The 16037-nt window shown below is 45.9% G+C and overlaps 31 non-coding genes across 31 annotated transcripts; all 31 read right to left on the bottom strand.

Moving 5' to 3' along the window:
• Positions 1-327: 327 nt before the first annotated feature.
• On the bottom strand, positions 328-399 carry trnah-gug (transfer RNA histidin (anticodon GUG)). The gene has a single exon. It is a non-coding gene; the product is annotated as a tRNA-His (tRNA).
• A 342-nt stretch (positions 400-741) lies between these two features.
• trnam-cau (transfer RNA methionine (anticodon CAU)) lies at positions 742-814 on the bottom strand. The gene has a single exon. It is a non-coding gene; the product is annotated as a tRNA-Met (tRNA).
• Positions 815-1160: 346 nt separating this feature from the next.
• trnar-acg (transfer RNA arginine (anticodon ACG)) lies at positions 1161-1233 on the bottom strand. The gene has a single exon. It is a non-coding gene; the product is annotated as a tRNA-Arg (tRNA).
• A 632-nt stretch (positions 1234-1865) lies between these two features.
• trnah-gug (transfer RNA histidin (anticodon GUG)) lies at positions 1866-1937 on the bottom strand. Its single transcript has one exon. It is a non-coding gene; the product is annotated as a tRNA-His (tRNA).
• Positions 1938-2279: 342 nt separating this feature from the next.
• trnam-cau (transfer RNA methionine (anticodon CAU)) lies at positions 2280-2352 on the bottom strand. The gene has a single exon. It is a non-coding gene; the product is annotated as a tRNA-Met (tRNA).
• Positions 2353-2698: 346 nt separating this feature from the next.
• On the bottom strand, positions 2699-2771 carry trnar-acg (transfer RNA arginine (anticodon ACG)). Its single transcript has one exon. It is a non-coding gene; the product is annotated as a tRNA-Arg (tRNA).
• A 632-nt stretch (positions 2772-3403) lies between these two features.
• trnah-gug (transfer RNA histidin (anticodon GUG)) lies at positions 3404-3475 on the bottom strand. Its single transcript has one exon. It is a non-coding gene; the product is annotated as a tRNA-His (tRNA).
• Positions 3476-3817: 342 nt separating this feature from the next.
• trnam-cau (transfer RNA methionine (anticodon CAU)) lies at positions 3818-3890 on the bottom strand. The gene has a single exon. It is a non-coding gene; the product is annotated as a tRNA-Met (tRNA).
• Positions 3891-4236: 346 nt separating this feature from the next.
• trnar-acg (transfer RNA arginine (anticodon ACG)) lies at positions 4237-4309 on the bottom strand. The gene has a single exon. It is a non-coding gene; the product is annotated as a tRNA-Arg (tRNA).
• Positions 4310-4941: 632 nt separating this feature from the next.
• Positions 4942-5013, bottom strand: trnah-gug (transfer RNA histidin (anticodon GUG)). The gene has a single exon. It is a non-coding gene; the product is annotated as a tRNA-His (tRNA).
• A 342-nt stretch (positions 5014-5355) lies between these two features.
• Positions 5356-5428, bottom strand: trnam-cau (transfer RNA methionine (anticodon CAU)). Its single transcript has one exon. It is a non-coding gene; the product is annotated as a tRNA-Met (tRNA).
• Positions 5429-5774: 346 nt separating this feature from the next.
• Positions 5775-5847, bottom strand: trnar-acg (transfer RNA arginine (anticodon ACG)). The gene has a single exon. It is a non-coding gene; the product is annotated as a tRNA-Arg (tRNA).
• A 632-nt stretch (positions 5848-6479) lies between these two features.
• Positions 6480-6551, bottom strand: trnah-gug (transfer RNA histidin (anticodon GUG)). The gene has a single exon. It is a non-coding gene; the product is annotated as a tRNA-His (tRNA).
• A 342-nt stretch (positions 6552-6893) lies between these two features.
• trnam-cau (transfer RNA methionine (anticodon CAU)) lies at positions 6894-6966 on the bottom strand. Its single transcript has one exon. It is a non-coding gene; the product is annotated as a tRNA-Met (tRNA).
• A 346-nt stretch (positions 6967-7312) lies between these two features.
• Positions 7313-7385, bottom strand: trnar-acg (transfer RNA arginine (anticodon ACG)). Its single transcript has one exon. It is a non-coding gene; the product is annotated as a tRNA-Arg (tRNA).
• A 632-nt stretch (positions 7386-8017) lies between these two features.
• Positions 8018-8089, bottom strand: trnah-gug (transfer RNA histidin (anticodon GUG)). The gene has a single exon. It is a non-coding gene; the product is annotated as a tRNA-His (tRNA).
• A 342-nt stretch (positions 8090-8431) lies between these two features.
• On the bottom strand, positions 8432-8504 carry trnam-cau (transfer RNA methionine (anticodon CAU)). The gene has a single exon. It is a non-coding gene; the product is annotated as a tRNA-Met (tRNA).
• A 346-nt stretch (positions 8505-8850) lies between these two features.
• Positions 8851-8923, bottom strand: trnar-acg (transfer RNA arginine (anticodon ACG)). Its single transcript has one exon. It is a non-coding gene; the product is annotated as a tRNA-Arg (tRNA).
• Positions 8924-9555: 632 nt separating this feature from the next.
• Positions 9556-9627, bottom strand: trnah-gug (transfer RNA histidin (anticodon GUG)). The gene has a single exon. It is a non-coding gene; the product is annotated as a tRNA-His (tRNA).
• A 342-nt stretch (positions 9628-9969) lies between these two features.
• trnam-cau (transfer RNA methionine (anticodon CAU)) lies at positions 9970-10042 on the bottom strand. Its single transcript has one exon. It is a non-coding gene; the product is annotated as a tRNA-Met (tRNA).
• A 346-nt stretch (positions 10043-10388) lies between these two features.
• Positions 10389-10461, bottom strand: trnar-acg (transfer RNA arginine (anticodon ACG)). The gene has a single exon. It is a non-coding gene; the product is annotated as a tRNA-Arg (tRNA).
• Positions 10462-11093: 632 nt separating this feature from the next.
• On the bottom strand, positions 11094-11165 carry trnah-gug (transfer RNA histidin (anticodon GUG)). The gene has a single exon. It is a non-coding gene; the product is annotated as a tRNA-His (tRNA).
• A 342-nt stretch (positions 11166-11507) lies between these two features.
• trnam-cau (transfer RNA methionine (anticodon CAU)) lies at positions 11508-11580 on the bottom strand. Its single transcript has one exon. It is a non-coding gene; the product is annotated as a tRNA-Met (tRNA).
• A 346-nt stretch (positions 11581-11926) lies between these two features.
• On the bottom strand, positions 11927-11999 carry trnar-acg (transfer RNA arginine (anticodon ACG)). Its single transcript has one exon. It is a non-coding gene; the product is annotated as a tRNA-Arg (tRNA).
• A 632-nt stretch (positions 12000-12631) lies between these two features.
• Positions 12632-12703, bottom strand: trnah-gug (transfer RNA histidin (anticodon GUG)). Its single transcript has one exon. It is a non-coding gene; the product is annotated as a tRNA-His (tRNA).
• Positions 12704-13045: 342 nt separating this feature from the next.
• trnam-cau (transfer RNA methionine (anticodon CAU)) lies at positions 13046-13118 on the bottom strand. Its single transcript has one exon. It is a non-coding gene; the product is annotated as a tRNA-Met (tRNA).
• Positions 13119-13464: 346 nt separating this feature from the next.
• On the bottom strand, positions 13465-13537 carry trnar-acg (transfer RNA arginine (anticodon ACG)). Its single transcript has one exon. It is a non-coding gene; the product is annotated as a tRNA-Arg (tRNA).
• Positions 13538-14169: 632 nt separating this feature from the next.
• trnah-gug (transfer RNA histidin (anticodon GUG)) lies at positions 14170-14241 on the bottom strand. The gene has a single exon. It is a non-coding gene; the product is annotated as a tRNA-His (tRNA).
• A 342-nt stretch (positions 14242-14583) lies between these two features.
• On the bottom strand, positions 14584-14656 carry trnam-cau (transfer RNA methionine (anticodon CAU)). The gene has a single exon. It is a non-coding gene; the product is annotated as a tRNA-Met (tRNA).
• Positions 14657-15002: 346 nt separating this feature from the next.
• trnar-acg (transfer RNA arginine (anticodon ACG)) lies at positions 15003-15075 on the bottom strand. The gene has a single exon. It is a non-coding gene; the product is annotated as a tRNA-Arg (tRNA).
• A 632-nt stretch (positions 15076-15707) lies between these two features.
• trnah-gug (transfer RNA histidin (anticodon GUG)) lies at positions 15708-15779 on the bottom strand. Its single transcript has one exon. It is a non-coding gene; the product is annotated as a tRNA-His (tRNA).
• Positions 15780-16037: the final 258 nt, after the last annotated feature.

Here is a 16037-nt window from a genome sequence, read left to right as displayed (position 1 = left end):
AACAGAGAAACGTTTGCCCTGGCTAGTGTCATGACCAGCGGATGGAAGATGGTACCATTCATTTGGCCTATAAATTGGCATTTCCGACTCATAACTTTGCCTTGATATTTTGAATTCTTTGGAAAGTCCCGATGAAATGCAAATAGCAGAGACTAATTCAAAAGTCACCAGATAATGGGCGCCCCTGATCAAATCCCAAGGAAAAGATTAGACATGAATTCAAACGACTCTCTCCACATCCTAAGCACCAAACCTTGTACCCGTTCTACCCTAAAGGATTCCAAAGAAAAGCGTGCGATCAATAGCCAGCCGTACACTGAAAAGGCTTGCCGTGACCCGGATTCGAACCGGGGTTGCTGCGGCCACAACGCAGAGTACTAACCACTATACGATCACGGCTCCTCACCCGTCACAGACTGTAGCAATCAAACGGCATGTGGCCATTTCTACATCAGAGGACAAGTATCCATATGTTGCGGAAGAGTATTGTCTATATAATAATCAAAGCCCACGCTCTTATGGTCCAGTTTATCGTCTTTGTGGAAGAGTTGCACAGATGAGTGAAATGCAGGATCGGATACGTGTTGTCATGTTTCTGGCTTGTGTGATTAACTCTGCAAGGACCAGCATGAAGAACCAACACAGAGCTTGTGAAGGCAGAGAACGGAGCTTGCACACTTTGTTAAAAATGCAAGCAAGACCAGAGCTTAAGGGCATGCATCTGATTTTAAAAGAGCAACCTGCCCCGTGTGAGGATCGAACTCACGACCTTCAGATTATGAGACTGACGCGCTACCTACTGCGCTAACGAGGCACTCATCCCAGACGGGCAAAAAAATATCACTGCCTCATACAATTGCAGCCATCTCTACACTTTTGCGAGAACAGCTGGAAAGGAGTGTTTGGCTACTCGGCTAAGACAACAAAACCACCCACAGGTTAACTCAGCTTTGTCTGAATATGCACCGTTAAACGTTTCTTACTAGAAATACTGCTGAAAGAAAAGTGCAAAATTCACAACTTTGCGCAAATACAATGGAGCACTCATGTTTTCGGCTGTGTGAAAATCTAGGCAGCTTTACCCATGCTTGAACCTCTAGGGAGCCAATGAAAATCAAACAAGTTCCCAAATGGCAAAAAGTAATGAATGAAAAGGTTGCCGAGCCAGCCAGGAGTCGAACCTAGAATCTTCTGATCCGTAGTCAGACGCGTTATCCATTGCGCCACTGGCCCACTGCCGCAGGAAGAGGGATGGACTCTGGAGGACCTTCCCGCCTATGTCTCATGAAACTGATTCATTCAACTCCAAAGCCAAGTACAATCTCAACTTGTGTTGTGGTCTTCAGGATGTTCTCTGCTTTACTCAGCTCGTAAAAGCAGACACAAGAAGATTCCCATACTTGAGTCCAACTCTGCCCGCCTGGGTGAAAACCAGGAATACTAAACGCTAGACCGTATGGAACACTGAAGAGTAATGTATGGAAGGTGTGGGTCTAGTACATGTCCAGATCTGCTCTCGTTCAAGGTTGCCTTTTTTGAACAGAGAAACGTTTGCCCTGGCTAGTGTCATGACCAGCGGATGGAAGATGGTACCATTCATTTGGCCTATAAATTGGCATTTCCGACTCATAACTTTGCCTTGATATTTTGAATTCTTTGGAAAGTCCCGATGAAATGCAAATAGCAGAGACTAATTCAAAAGTCACCAGATAATGGGCGCCCCTGATCAAATCCCAAGGAAAAGATTAGACATGAATTCAAACGACTCTCTCCACATCCTAAGCACCAAACCTTGTACCCGTTCTACCCTAAAGGATTCCAAAGAAAAGCGTGCGATCAATAGCCAGCCGTACACTGAAAGGGCTTGCCGTGACCCGGATTCGAACCGGGGTTGCTGCGGCCACAACGCAGAGTACTAACCACTATACGATCACGGCTCCTCACCCGTCACAGACTGTAGCAATCAAACGGCATGTGGCCATTTCTACATCAGAGGACAAGTATCCATATGTTGCGGAAGAGTATTGTCTATATAATAATCAAAGCCCACGCTCTTATGGTCCAGTTTATCGTCTTTGTGGAAGAGTTGCACAGATGAGTGAAATGCAGGATCGGATACGTGTTGTCATGTTTCTGGCTTGTGTGATTAACTCTGCAAGGACCAGCATGAAGAACCAACACAGAGCTTGTGAAGGCAGAGAACGGAGCTTGCACACTTTGTTAAAAATGCAAGCAAGACCAGAGCTTAAGGGCATGCATCTGATTTTAAAAGAGCAACCTGCCCCGTGTGAGGATCGAACTCACGACCTTCAGATTATGAGACTGACGCGCTACCTACTGCGCTAACGAGGCACTCGTCCCAGACGGGCAAAAAAATATCACTGCCTCATACAATTGCAGCCATCTCTACACTTTTGCGAGAACAGCTGGAAAGGAGTGTTTGGCTACTCGGCTAAGACAACAAAACCACCCACAGGTTAACTCAGCTTTGTCTGAATATGCACCGTTAAACGTTTCTTACTAGAAATACTGCTGAAAGAAAAGTGCAAAATTCACAACTTTGCGCAAATACAATGGAGCACTCATGTTTTCGGCTGTGTGAAAATCTAGGCAGCTTTACCCATGCTTGAACCTCTAGGGAGCCAATGAAAATCAAACAAGTTCCCAAATGGCAAAAAGTAATGAATGAAAAGGTTGCCGAGCCAGCCAGGAGTCGAACCTAGAATCTTCTGATCCGTAGTCAGACGCGTTATCCATTGCGCCACTGGCCCACTGCCGAAGGAAGAGGGATGGACTCTGGAGGACCTTCCCGCCTATGTCTCATGAAACTGATTCATTCAACTCCAAAGCCAAGTACAATCTCAACTTGTGTTGTGGTCTTCAGGATGTTCTCTGCTTTACTCAGCTCGTAAAAGCAGACACAAGAAGATTCCCATACTTGAGTCCAACTCTGCCCGCCTGGGTGAAAACCAGGAATACTAAACGCTAGACCGTATGGAACACTGAAGAGTAATGTATGGAAGGTGTGGGTCTAGTACATGTCCAGATCTGCTCTCGTTCAAGGTTGCCTTTTTTGAACAGAGAAACGTTTGCCCTGGCTAGTGTCATGACCAGCGGATGGAAGATGGTACCATTCATTTGGCCTATAAATTGGCATTTCCGACTCATAACTTTGCCTTGATATTTTGAATTCTTTGGAAAGTCCCGATGAAATGCAAATAGCAGAGACTAATTCAAAAGTCACCAGATAATGGGCGCCCCTGATCAAATCCCAAGGAAAAGATTAGACATGAATTCAAACGACTCTCTCCACATCCTAAGCACCAAACCTTGTACCCGTTCTACCCTAAAGGATTCCAAAGAAAAGCGTGCGATCAATAGCCAGCCGTACACTGAAAGGGCTTGCCGTGACCCGGATTCGAACCGGGGTTGCTGCGGCCACAACGCAGAGTACTAACCACTATACGATCACGGCTCCTCACCCGTCACAGACTGTAGCAATCAAACGGCATGTGGCCATTTCTACATCAGAGGACAAGTATCCATATGTTGCGGAAGAGTATTGTCTATATAATAATCAAAGCCCACGCTCTTATGGTCCAGTTTATCGTCTTTGTGGAAGAGTTGCACAGATGAGTGAAATGCAGGATCGGATACGTGTTGTCATGTTTCTGGCTTGTGTGATTAACTCTGCAAGGACCAGCATGAAGAACCAACACAGAGCTTGTGAAGGCAGAGAACGGAGCTTGCACACTTTGTTAAAAATGCAAGCAAGACCAGAGCTTAAGGGCATGCATCTGATTTTAAAAGAGCAACCTGCCCCGTGTGAGGATCGAACTCACGACCTTCAGATTATGAGACTGACGCGCTACCTACTGCGCTAACGAGGCACTCGTCCCAGACGGGCAAAAAAATATCACTGCCTCATACAATTGCAGCCATCTCTACACTTTTGCGAGAACAGCTGGAAAGGAGTGTTTGGCTACTCGGCTAAGACAACAAAACCACCCACAGGTTAACTCAGCTTTGTCTGAATATGCACCGTTAAACGTTTCTTACTAGAAATACTGCTGAAAGAAAAGTGCAAAATTCACAACTTTGCGCAAATACAATGGAGCACTCATGTTTTCGGCTGTGTGAAAATCTAGGCAGCTTTACCCATGCTTGAACCTCTAGGGAGCCAATGAAAATCAAACAAGTTCCCAAATGGCAAAAAGTAATGAATGAAAAGGTTGCCGAGCCAGCCAGGAGTCGAACCTAGAATCTTCTGATCCGTAGTCAGACGCGTTATCCATTGCGCCACTGGCCCACTGCCGCAGGAAGAGGGATGGACTCTGGAGGACCTTCCCGCCTATGTCTCATGAAACTGATTCATTCAACTCCAAAGCCAAGTACAATCTCAACTTGTGTTGTGGTCTTCAGGATGTTCTCTGCTTTACTCAGCTCGTAAAAGCAGACACAAGAAGATTCCCATACTTGAGTCCAACTCTGCCCGCCTGGGTGAAAACCAGGAATACTAAACGCTAGACCGTATGGAACACTGAAGAGTAATGTATGGAAGGTGTGGGTCTAGTACATGTCCAGATCTGCTCTCGTTCAAGGTTGCCTTTTTTGAACAGAGAAACGTTTGCCCTGGCTAGTGTCATGACCAGCGGATGGAAGATGGTACCATTCATTTGGCCTATAAATTGGCATTTCCGACTCATAACTTTGCCTTGATATTTTGAATTCTTTGGAAAGTCCCGATGAAATGCAAATAGCAGAGACTAATTCAAAAGTCACCAGATAATGGGCGCCCCTGATCAAATCCCAAGGAAAAGATTAGACATGAATTCAAACGACTCTCTCCACATCCTAAGCACCAAACCTTGTACCCGTTCTACCCTAAAGGATTCCAAAGAAAAGCGTGCGATCAATAGCCAGCCGTACACTGAAAGGGCTTGCCGTGACCCGGATTCGAACCGGGGTTGCTGCGGCCACAACGCAGAGTACTAACCACTATACGATCACGGCTCCTCACCCGTCACAGACTGTAGCAATCAAACGGCATGTGGCCATTTCTACATCAGAGGACAAGTATCCATATGTTGCGGAAGAGTATTGTCTATATAATAATCAAAGCCCACGCTCTTATGGTCCAGTTTATCGTCTTTGTGGAAGAGTTGCACAGATGAGTGAAATGCAGGATCGGATACGTGTTGTCATGTTTCTGGCTTGTGTGATTAACTCTGCAAGGACCAGCATGAAGAACCAACACAGAGCTTGTGAAGGCAGAGAACGGAGCTTGCACACTTTGTTAAAAATGCAAGCAAGACCAGAGCTTAAGGGCATGCATCTGATTTTAAAAGAGCAACCTGCCCCGTGTGAGGATCGAACTCACGACCTTCAGATTATGAGACTGACGCGCTACCTACTGCGCTAACGAGGCACTCGTCCCAGACGGGCAAAAAAATATCACTGCCTCATACAATTGCAGCCATCTCTACACTTTTGCGAGAACAGCTGGAAAGGAGTGTTTGGCTACTCGGCTAAGACAACAAAACCACCCACAGGTTAACTCAGCTTTGTCTGAATATGCACCGTTAAACGTTTCTTACTAGAAATACTGCTGAAAGAAAAGTGCAAAATTCACAACTTTGCGCAAATACAATGGAGCACTCATGTTTTCGGCTGTGTGAAAATCTAGGCAGCTTTACCCATGCTTGAACCTCTAGGGAGCCAATGAAAATCAAACAAGTTCCCAAATGGCAAAAAGTAATGAATGAAAAGGTTGCCGAGCCAGCCAGGAGTCGAACCTAGAATCTTCTGATCCGTAGTCAGACGCGTTATCCATTGCGCCACTGGCCCACTGCCGCAGGAAGAGGGATGGACTCTGGAGGACCCTCCCGCCTATGTCTCATGAAACTGATTCATTCAACTCCAAAGCCAAGTACAATCTCAACTTGTGTTGTGGTCTTCAGGATGTTCTCTGCTTTACTCAGCTCGTAAAAGCAGACACAAGAAGATTCCCATACTTGAGTCCAACTCTGCCCGCCTGGGTGAAAACCAGGAATACTAAACGCTAGACCGTATGGAACACTGAAGAGTAATGTATGGAAGGTGTGGGTCTAGTACATGTCCAGATCTGCTCTCGTTCAAGGTTGCCTTTTTTGAACAGAGAAACGTTTGCCCTGGCTAGTGTCATGACCAGCGGATGGAAGATGGTACCATTCATTTGGCCTATAAATTGGCATTTCCGACTCATAACTTTGCCTTGATATTTTGAATTCTTTGGAAAGTCCCGATGAAATGCAAATAGCAGAGACTAATTCAAAAGTCACCAGATAATGGGCGCCCCTGATCAAATCCCAAGGAAAAGATTAGACATGAATTCAAACGACTCTCTCCACATCCTAAGCACCAAACCTTGTACCCGTTCTACCCTAAAGGATTCCAAAGAAAAGCGTGCGATCAATAGCCAGCCGTACACTGAAAGGGCTTGCCGTGACCCGGATTCGAACCGGGGTTGCTGCGGCCACAACGCAGAGTACTAACCACTATACGATCACGGCTCCTCACCCGTCACAGACTGTAGCAATCAAACGGCATGTGGCCATTTCTACATCAGAGGACAAGTATCCATATGTTGCGGAAGAGTATTGTCTATATAATAATCAAAGCCCACGCTCTTATGGTCCAGTTTATCGTCTTTGTGGAAGAGTTGCACAGATGAGTGAAATGCAGGATCGGATACGTGTTGTCATGTTTCTGGCTTGTGTGATTAACTCTGCAAGGACCAGCATGAAGAACCAACACAGAGCTTGTGAAGGCAGAGAACGGAGCTTGCACACTTTGTTAAAAATGCAAGCAAGACCAGAGCTTAAGGGCATGCATCTGATTTTAAAAGAGCAACCTGCCCCGTGTGAGGATCGAACTCACGACCTTCAGATTATGAGACTGACGCGCTACCTACTGCGCTAACGAGGCACTCATCCCAGACGGGCAAAAAAATATCACTGCCTCATACAATTGCAGCCATCTCTACACTTTTGCGAGAACAGCTGGAAAGGAGTGTTTGGCTACTCGGCTAAGACAACAAAACCACCCACAGGTTAACTCAGCTTTGTCTGAATATGCACCGTTAAACGTTTCTTACTAGAAATACTGCTGAAAGAAAAGTGCAAAATTCACAACTTTGCGCAAATACAATGGAGCACTCATGTTTTCGGCTGTGTGAAAATCTAGGCAGCTTTACCCATGCTTGAACCTCTAGGGAGCCAATGAAAATCAAACAAGTTCCCAAATGGCAAAAAGTAATGAATGAAAAGGTTGCCGAGCCAGCCAGGAGTCGAACCTAGAATCTTCTGATCCGTAGTCAGACGCGTTATCCATTGCGCCACTGGCCCACTGCCGCAGGAAGAGGGATGGACTCTGGAGGACCTTCCCGCCTATGTCTCATGAAACTGATTCATTCAACTCCAAAGCCAAGTACAATCTCAACTTGTGTTGTGGTCTTCAGGATGTTCTCTGCTTTACTCAGCTCGTAAAAGCAGACACAAGAAGATTCCCATACTTGAGTCCAACTCTGCCCGCCTGGGTGAAAACCAGGAATACTAAACGCTAGACCGTATGGAACACTGAAGAGTAATGTATGGAAGGTGTGGGTCTAGTACATGTCCAGATCTGCTCTCGTTCAAGGTTGCCTTTTTTGAACAGAGAAACGTTTGCCCTGGCTAGTGTCATGACCAGCGGATGGAAGATGGTACCATTCATTTGGCCTATAAATTGGCATTTCCGACTCATAACTTTGCCTTGATATTTTGAATTCTTTGGAAAGTCCCGATGAAATGCAAATAGCAGAGACTAATTCAAAAGTCACCAGATAATGGGCGCCCCTGATCAAATCCCAAGGAAAAGATTAGACATGAATTCAAACGACTCTCTCCACATCCTAAGCACCAAACCTTGTACCCGTTCTACCCTAAAGGATTCCAAAGAAAAGCGTGCGATCAATAGCCAGCCGTACACTGAAAAGGCTTGCCGTGACCCGGATTCGAACCGGGGTTGCTGCGGCCACAACGCAGAGTACTAACCACTATACGATCACGGCTCCTCACCCGTCACAGACTGTAGCAATCAAACGGCATGTGGCCATTTCTACATCAGAGGACAAGTATCCATATGTTGCGGAAGAGTATTGTCTATATAATAATCAAAGCCCACGCTCTTATGGTCCAGTTTATCGTCTTTGTGGAAGAGTTGCACAGATGAGTGAAATGCAGGATCGGATACGTGTTGTCATGTTTCTGGCTTGTGTGATTAACTCTGCAAGGACCAGCATGAAGAACCAACACAGAGCTTGTGAAGGCAGAGAACGGAGCTTGCACACTTTGTTAAAAATGCAAGCAAGACCAGAGCTTAAGGGCATGCATCTGATTTTAAAAGAGCAACCTGCCCCGTGTGAGGATCGAACTCACGACCTTCAGATTATGAGACTGACGCGCTACCTACTGCGCTAACGAGGCACTCATCCCAGACGGGCAAAAAAATATCACTGCCTCATACAATTGCAGCCATCTCTACACTTTTGCGAGAACAGCTGGAAAGGAGTGTTTGGCTACTCGGCTAAGACAACAAAACCACCCACAGGTTAACTCAGCTTTGTCTGAATATGCACCGTTAAACGTTTCTTACTAGAAATACTGCTGAAAGAAAAGTGCAAAATTCACAACTTTGCGCAAATACAATGGAGCACTCATGTTTTCGGCTGTGTGAAAATCTAGGCAGCTTTACCCATGCTTGAACCTCTAGGGAGCCAATGAAAATCAAACAAGTTCCCAAATGGCAAAAAGTAATGAATGAAAAGGTTGCCGAGCCAGCCAGGAGTCGAACCTAGAATCTTCTGATCCGTAGTCAGACGCGTTATCCATTGCGCCACTGGCCCACTGCCGCAGGAAGAGGGATGGACTCTGGAGGACCTTCCCGCCTATGTCTCATGAAACTGATTCATTCAACTCCAAAGCCAAGTACAATCTCAACTTGTGTTGTGGTCTTCAGGATGTTCTCTGCTTTACTCAGCTCGTAAAAGCAGACACAAGAAGATTCCCATACTTGAGTCCAACTCTGCCCGCCTGGGTGAAAACCAGGAATACTAAACGCTAGACCGTATGGAACACTGAAGAGTAATGTATGGAAGGTGTGGGTCTAGTACATGTCCAGATCTGCTCTCGTTCAAGGTTGCCTTTTTTGAACAGAGAAACGTTTGCCCTGGCTAGTGTCATGACCAGCGGATGGAAGATGGTACCATTCATTTGGCCTATAAATTGGCATTTCCGACTCATAACTTTGCCTTGATATTTTGAATTCTTTGGAAAGTCCCGATGAAATGCAAATAGCAGAGACTAATTCAAAAGTCACCAGATAATGGGCGCCCCTGATCAAATCCCAAGGAAAAGATTAGACATGAATTCAAACGACTCTCTCCACATCCTAAGCACCAAACCTTGTACCCGTTCTACCCTAAAGGATTCCAAAGAAAAGCGTGCGATCAATAGCCAGCCGTACACTGAAAAGGCTTGCCGTGACCCGGATTCGAACCGGGGTTGCTGCGGCCACAACGCAGAGTACTAACCACTATACGATCACGGCTCCTCACCCGTCACAGACTGTAGCAATCAAACGGCATGTGGCCATTTCTACATCAGAGGACAAGTATCCATATGTTGCGGAAGAGTATTGTCTATATAATAATCAAAGCCCACGCTCTTATGGTCCAGTTTATCGTCTTTGTGGAAGAGTTGCACAGATGAGTGAAATGCAGGATCGGATACGTGTTGTCATGTTTCTGGCTTGTGTGATTAACTCTGCAAGGACCAGCATGAAGAACCAACACAGAGCTTGTGAAGGCAGAGAACGGAGCTTGCACACTTTGTTAAAAATGCAAGCAAGACCAGAGCTTAAGGGCATGCATCTGATTTTAAAAGAGCAACCTGCCCCGTGTGAGGATCGAACTCACGACCTTCAGATTATGAGACTGACGCGCTACCTACTGCGCTAACGAGGCACTCATCCCAGACGGGCAAAAAAATATCACTGCCTCATACAATTGCAGCCATCTCTACACTTTTGCGAGAACAGCTGGAAAGGAGTGTTTGGCTACTCGGCTAAGACAACAAAACCACCCACAGGTTAACTCAGCTTTGTCTGAATATGCACCGTTAAACGTTTCTTACTAGAAATACTGCTGAAAGAAAAGTGCAAAATTCACAACTTTGCGCAAATACAATGGAGCACTCATGTTTTCGGCTGTGTGAAAATCTAGGCAGCTTTACCCATGCTTGAACCTCTAGGGAGCCAATGAAAATCAAACAAGTTCCCAAATGGCAAAAAGTAATGAATGAAAAGGTTGCCGAGCCAGCCAGGAGTCGAACCTAGAATCTTCTGATCCGTAGTCAGACGCGTTATCCATTGCGCCACTGGCCCACTGCCGCAGGAAGAGGGATGGACTCTGGAGGACCTTCCCGCCTATGTCTCATGAAACTGATTCATTCAACTCCAAAGCCAAGTACAATCTCAACTTGTGTTGTGGTCTTCAGGATGTTCTCTGCTTTACTCAGCTCGTAAAAGCAGACACAAGAAGATTCCCATACTTGAGTCCAACTCTGCCCGCCTGGGTGAAAACCAGGAATACTAAACGCTAGACCGTATGGAACACTGAAGAGTAATGTATGGAAGGTGTGGGTCTAGTACATGTCCAGATCTGCTCTCGTTCAAGGTTGCCTTTTTTGAACAGAGAAACGTTTGCCCTGGCTAGTGTCATGACCAGCGGATGGAAGATGGTACCATTCATTTGGCCTATAAATTGGCATTTCCGACTCATAACTTTGCCTTGATATTTTGAATTCTTTGGAAAGTCCCGATGAAATGCAAATAGCAGAGACTAATTCAAAAGTCACCAGATAATGGGCGCCCCTGATCAAATCCCAAGGAAAAGATTAGACATGAATTCAAACGACTCTCTCCACATCCTAAGCACCAAACCTTGTACCCGTTCTACCCTAAAGGATTCCAAAGAAAAGCGTGCGATCAATAGCCAGCCGTACACTGAAAAGGCTTGCCGTGACCCGGATTCGAACCGGGGTTGCTGCGGCCACAACGCAGAGTACTAACCACTATACGATCACGGCTCCTCACCCGTCACAGACTGTAGCAATCAAACGGCATGTGGCCATTTCTACATCAGAGGACAAGTATCCATATGTTGCGGAAGAGTATTGTCTATATAATAATCAAAGCCCACGCTCTTATGGTCCAGTTTATCGTCTTTGTGGAAGAGTTGCACAGATGAGTGAAATGCAGGATCGGATACGTGTTGTCATGTTTCTGGCTTGTGTGATTAACTCTGCAAGGACCAGCATGAAGAACCAACACAGAGCTTGTGAAGGCAGAGAACGGAGCTTGCACACTTTGTTAAAAATGCAAGCAAGACCAGAGCTTAAGGGCATGCATCTGATTTTAAAAGAGCAACCTGCCCCGTGTGAGGATCGAACTCACGACCTTCAGATTATGAGACTGACGCGCTACCTACTGCGCTAACGAGGCACTCATCCCAGACGGGCAAAAAAATATCACTGCCTCATACAATTGCAGCCATCTCTACACTTTTGCGAGAACAGCTGGAAAGGAGTGTTTGGCTACTCGGCTAAGACAACAAAACCACCCACAGGTTAACTCAGCTTTGTCTGAATATGCACCGTTAAACGTTTCTTACTAGAAATACTGCTGAAAGAAAAGTGCAAAATTCACAACTTTGCGCAAATACAATGGAGCACTCATGTTTTCGGCTGTGTGAAAATCTAGGCAGCTTTACCCATGCTTGAACCTCTAGGGAGCCAATGAAAATCAAACAAGTTCCCAAATGGCAAAAAGTAATGAATGAAAAGGTTGCCGAGCCAGCCAGGAGTCGAACCTAGAATCTTCTGATCCGTAGTCAGACGCGTTATCCATTGCGCCACTGGCCCACTGCCACAGGAAGAGGGATGGACTCTGGAGGACCTTCCCGCCTATGTCTCATGAAACTGATTCATTCAACTCCAAAGCCAAGTACAATCTCAACTTGTGTTGTGGTCTTCAGGATGTTCTCTGCTTTACTCAGCTCGTAAAAGCAGACACAAGAAGATTCCCATACTTGAGTCCAACTCTGCCCGCCTGGGTGAAAACCAGGAATACTAAACGCTAGACCGTATGGAACACTGAAGAGTAATGTATGGAAGGTGTGGGTCTAGTACATGTCCAGATCTGCTCTCGTTCAAGGTTGCCTTTTTTGAACAGAGAAACGTTTGCCCTGGCTAGTGTCATGACCAGCGGATGGAAGATGGTACCATTCATTTGGCCTATAAATTGGCATTTCCGACTCATAACTTTGCCTTGATATTTTGAATTCTTTGGAAAGTCCCGATGAAATGCAAATAGCAGAGACTAATTCAAAAGTCACCAGATAATGGGCGCCCCTGATCAAATCCCAAGGAAAAGATTAGACATGAATTCAAACGACTCTCTCCACATCCTAAGCACCAAACCTTGTACCCGTTCTACCCTAAAGGATTCCAAAGAAAAGCGTGCGATCAATAGCCAGCCGTACACTGAAAAGGCTTGCCGTGACCCGGATTCGAACCGGGGTTGCTGCGGCCACAACGCAGAGTACTAACCACTATACGATCACGGCTCCTCACCCGTCACAGACTGTAGCAATCAAACGGCATGTGGCCATTTCTACATCAGAGGACAAGTATCCATATGTTGCGGAAGAGTATTGTCTATATAATAATCAAAGCCCACGCTCTTATGGTCCAGTTTATCGTCTTTGTGGAAGAGTTGCACAGATGAGTGAAATGCAGGATCGGATACGTGTTGTCATGTTTCTGGCTTGTGTGATTAACTCTGCAAGGACCAGCATGAAGAACCAACACAGAGCTTGTGAAGGCAGAGAACGGAGCTTGCACACTTTGTTAAAAATGCAAGCAAGACCAGAGCTTAAGGGCATGCATCTGATTTTAAAAGAGCAACCTGCCCCGTGTGAGGATCGAACTCACGACCTTCAGATTATGAGACTGACGCGCTACCTACTGCGCTAACGAGGCACTCATCCCAGACGGGCAAAAAAATATCACTGCCTCATACAATTGCAGCCATCTCTACACTTTTGCGAGAACAGCTGGAAAGGAGTGTTTGGCTACTCGGCTAAGACAACAAAACCACCCACAGGTTAACTCAGCTTTGTCTGAATATGCACCGTTAAACGTTTCTTACTAGAAATACTGCTGAAAGAAAAGTGCAAAATTCACAACTTTGCGCAAATACAATGGAGCACTCATGTTTTCGGCTGTGTGAAAATCTAGGCAGCTTTACCCATGCTTGAACCTCTAGGGAGCCAATGAAAATCAAACAAGTTCCCAAATGGCAAAAAGTAATGAATGAAAAGGTTGCCGAGCCAGCCAGGAGTCGAACCTAGAATCTTCTGATCCGTAGTCAGACGCGTTATCCATTGCGCCACTGGCCCACTGCCGCAGGAAGAGGGATGGACTCTGGAGGACCTTCCCGCCTATGTCTCATGAAACTGATTCATTCAACTCCAAAGCCAAGTACAATCTCAACTTGTGTTGTGGTCTTCAGGATGTTCTCTGCTTTACTCAGCTCGTAAAAGCAGACACAAGAAGATTCCCATACTTGAGTCCAACTCTGCCCGCCTGGGTGAAAACCAGGAATACTAAACGCTAGACCGTATGGAACACTGAAGAGTAATGTATGGAAGGTGTGGGTCTAGTACATGTCCAGATCTGCTCTCGTTCAAGGTTGCCTTTTTTGAACAGAGAAACGTTTGCCCTGGCTAGTGTCATGACCAGCGGATGGAAGATGGTACCATTCATTTGGCCTATAAATTGGCATTTCCGACTCATAACTTTGCCTTGATATTTTGAATTCTTTGGAAAGTCCCGATGAAATGCAAATAGCAGAGACTAATTCAAAAGTCACCAGATAATGGGCGCCCCTGATCAAATCCCAAGGAAAAGATTAGACATGAATTCAAACGACTCTCTCCACATCCTAAGCACCAAACCTTGTACCCGTTCTACCCTAAAGGATTCCAAAGAAAAGCGTGCGATCAATAGCCAGCCGTACACTGAAAAGGCTTGCCGTGACCCGGATTCGAACCGGGGTTGCTGCGGCCACAACGCAGAGTACTAACCACTATACGATCACGGCTCCTCACCCGTCACAGACTGTAGCAATCAAACGGCATGTGGCCATTTCTACATCAGAGGACAAGTATCCATATGTTGCGGAAGAGTATTGTCTATATAATAATCAAAGCCCACGCTCTTATGGTCCAGTTTATCGTCTTTGTGGAAGAGTTGCACAGATGAGTGAAATGCAGGATCGGATACGTGTTGTCATGTTTCTGGCTTGTGTGATTAACTCTGCAAGGACCAGCATGAAGAACCAACACAGAGCTTGTGAAGGCAGAGAACGGAGCTTGCACACTTTGTTAAAAATGCAAGCAAGACCAGAGCTTAAGGGCATGCATCTGATTTTAAAAGAGCAACCTGCCCCGTGTGAGGATCGAACTCACAACCTTCAGATTATGAGACTGACGCGCTACCTACTGCGCTAACGAGGCACTCATCCCAGACGGGCAAAAAAATATCACTGCCTCATACAATTGCAGCCATCTCTACACTTTTGCGAGAACAGCTGGAAAGGAGTGTTTGGCTACTCGGCTAAGACAACAAAACCACCCACAGGTTAACTCAGCTTTGTCTGAATATGCACCGTTAAACGTTTCTTACTAGAAATACTGCTGAAAGAAAAGTGCAAAATTCACAACTTTGCGCAAATACAATGGAGCACTCATGTTTTCGGCTGTGTGAAAATCTAGGCAGCTTTACCCATGCTTGAACCTCTAGGGAGCCAATGAAAATCAAACAAGTTCCCAAATGGCAAAAAGTAATGAATGAAAAGGTTGCCGAGCCAGCCAGGAGTCGAACCTAGAATCTTCTGATCCGTAGTCAGACGCGTTATCCATTGCGCCACTGGCCCACTGCCGCAGGAAGAGGGATGGACTCTGGAGGACCTTCCCGCCTATGTCTCATGAAACTGATTCATTCAACTCCAAAGCCAAGTACAATCTCAACTTGTGTTGTGGTCTTCAGGATGTTCTCTGCTTTACTCAGCTCGTAAAAGCAGACACAAGAAGATTCCCATACTTGAGTCCAACTCTGCCCGCCTGGGTGAAAACCAGGAATACTAAACGCTAGACCGTATGGAACACTGAAGAGTAATGTATTGAAGGTGTGGGTCTAGTACATGTCCAGATCTGCTCTCGTTCAAGGTTGCCTTTTTTGAACAGAGAAACGTTTGCCCTGGCTAGTGTCATGACCAGCGGATGGAAGATGGTACCATTCATTTGGCCTATAAATTGGCATTTCCGACTCATAACTTTGCCTTGATATTTTGAATTCTTTGGAAAGTCCCGATGAAATGCAAATAGCAGAGACTAATTCAAAAGTCACCAGATAATGGGCGCCCCTGATCAAATCCCAAGGAAAAGATTAGACATGAATTCAAACGACTCTCTCCACATCCTAAGCACCAAACCTTGTACCCGTTCTACCCTAAAGGATTCCAAAGAAAAGCGTGCGATCAATAGCCAGCCGTACACTGAAAAGGCTTGCCGTGACCCGGATTCGAACCGGGGTTGCTGCGGCCACAACGCAGAGTACTAACCACTATACGATCACGGCTCCTCACCCGTCACAGACTGTAGCAATCAAACGGCATGTGGCCATTTCTACATCAGAGGACAAGTATCCATATGTTGCGGAAGAGTATTGTCTATATAATAATCAAAGCCCACGCTCTTATGGTCCAGTTTATCGTCTTTGTGGAAGAGTTGCACAGATGAGTGAAATGCAGGATCGGATACGTGTTGTCATGTTTCTGGCTTGTGTGATTAACTCTGCAAGGACCAGCATGAAGAACCAACACAGAGCTTGTGAAGG

This window comes from Salminus brasiliensis, chromosome 9 (genome assembly GCF_030463535.1).
Source record: "Salminus brasiliensis chromosome 9, fSalBra1.hap2, whole genome shotgun sequence".
Lineage (NCBI taxonomy): Eukaryota > Metazoa > Chordata > Actinopteri > Characiformes > Bryconidae > Salminus > Salminus brasiliensis.
This window is presented reverse-complemented; position numbering and strand designations above follow the sequence as displayed.